Below are 2,382 nucleotides of genomic sequence, written 5' to 3' on the forward strand. Positions count from 1 at the left end.
ATCTTGGGTCTAAACTCAGCTATTTTTAGCACTTAAGGCAGAGGTTCCATGGAGCCATCCTCAATGCAATCAAATCAATCAAGCTATGGTTACTGGAAGGGAAGAGAGAGAGAGAGAGAGAGAAAGAGAGAGAGAGAGAGAGAGGAGGAAGGGGAGGGTGGATAAGTAGATGGGAGCTTCTCCTGTGTGTCCTGACCAGAATTGAACCTGGAACTTCCACACACTGGGTTGTTGCTCTACCACTGAGCCAGCTAGCCAGGGCTAATGATTTCCCTTTTTATGATTACAAAATATCTCTATCTCTTTAAATTTTTTATAGTCTATTTAGTTTGATATTGTTTTATCTTTTTTAGCTTTCTAGTAGTTGTTTGCATTACACAGATTTTTAATGTAGAAATATATATATATATATATATAATTTTTTTCTTTCAACATATTTGTTTCAAGAGCCTTGATTATTGAAATGTTTTTGATTGCTACTTCAAAATCTGTACCAGATAGTCTGAACATCTGATTATCTTAGTGTTAGGGTAAGTTGATTATATTTTCTGCATCTTTGTTTCTTGGTATGATTGAAATTTTGTGTGTCAGAAACAATTTTGTCTTATTTAAATTTTTTACACAGGTAGTCACCTTGTTTAGGTTTAGCATGTGGGTTTTTTGGGCTATGATTCATAATTTTCAGAGTTGGTGCCATGTCCTTTTGGTCTATTTGGTTTATCTAGTGTCACTGCTTGTCCCATGGTCCCGCCATTGCTGCCTAGTTGCATAAGGAGGTTTCCAATCTACCTGCTGTGTCTTTTGTTGGAGTTGTAGTTGTAGCACAGTAACATCTCCTATCACCCTCACTGCCAAGATGTCTCTTGGAGGGAGCAGAAGAGTCTCTGCACATGAGGATGGAACCTTTCTGGACTGAGGAATAACTCTATTCAGTAACATGTAGCTCAAAAACAAATCACATGGGAATGAGTGCTGGCCAGTTGGCTCAGCGGTAGAGCATTGGCCCAGTGTATAGAAGTTCTGGGTTCAATTCCCAGTCAGGGCACACAGAAGGAGCACCCATCTGCTTCTCCATCCCTCCCCCTCTCCTTCCTCTCTGTCTCTCTCTTCCCCTCCTGCAGCCAAGGCTCCACTGGAGCAGGGCTGGCCCGGGCACTGAGGACGGCTCCATGGCCTCTGCCTCAGGTGCTAGAATGGCTCCAGCCACAATGGAGCAATGCCCCAGATGGGCAGAGCATTGCCCCCTGGTGGTTATGCTGGGTGGATCCTGGTCGGGAGAATGTGGGAGTCTGTCTGACAGCCTCCTCACTTCTAACTTCGAAAAAATACCAAAAATTTAAAAAATTAAAAAAAAATCACATGGGAAATTAGAAAGTATCCTGAGCTGATTAATAAAGAAACACAACACAGTTTAAGTGTCTATGTTAGAAAAAAATGACATTAAAAAAAAATCAATGTTCTAAGTTACATTATAAAGTTGGAAAGGAAGAAAAAATTAAATACAAAATATGAAGAATGTAGAAAAATAAGAACCAGAGTGGCATCAATTCAGTAGAAAATGGACAAATAATAAAGAAAATCAATAATACACAAAGGTAGTACTTTGATTAAATCAATTAAATTGATAAATTCTAAACAAATTAATCAAGAATATAAGAGAGTAGAAATGATAATATGAAAAATGAAAGAATCAATGTGTTTGAAGATCATACAGGCACCAAAAAGGATAAGTGGGTAGTCCAAAGAATGTTCTGTCAATAAGTTCTACAACACAGCTGAAATAGCTAAAAACTTTTTTAAATATACAAATTACCAAAACTGATTCAAGTAAATCTGAAGAGCATATATTTAATAAAGAAAATAAATTTATAATTACAAATTCCTTTCTTGAAAGAAAATTCTAGGCCAAATATCTCACTGTAACTCTATACAGCATTCTAATGGGTAACTTAAGAAAATTGCAGTAGTGTAGGTACTTGAATCCTAATATTTTTATCCCAAACCACCAACCTCCCCCCGCAAAAAAAAAACCTGAATAAGAAATCTATTATACTTGAGAGTATTTTATATAGGTACCAATAACTTTTCTCTATCTCTGTATCTATATTGATATCTATATCTACATCTGTATCTATGAGATGTAAATGCAAACATTCTACTAATGCATGACTTTATATACCACTCTCAGAACAAACAGATCAAGTAGAAAAATTAAATAAGGAGAGAGGACACCTACACAATCTAATAAATAAAGTAGCTCCCACAGATATAGATCTATTTCCACACTGATAGTAGAGAGTAAACCTTATATGCAAGCTTTCATGAAAATACACAAAGATTGATCACTATTAAGTCACAAGGGAAAAAATTAGTAAACTTTTA

Source organism: Saccopteryx bilineata, chromosome 2 (assembly GCF_036850765.1).
Source record: "Saccopteryx bilineata isolate mSacBil1 chromosome 2, mSacBil1_pri_phased_curated, whole genome shotgun sequence".
Taxonomy (NCBI): domain Eukaryota; kingdom Metazoa; phylum Chordata; class Mammalia; order Chiroptera; family Emballonuridae; genus Saccopteryx; species Saccopteryx bilineata.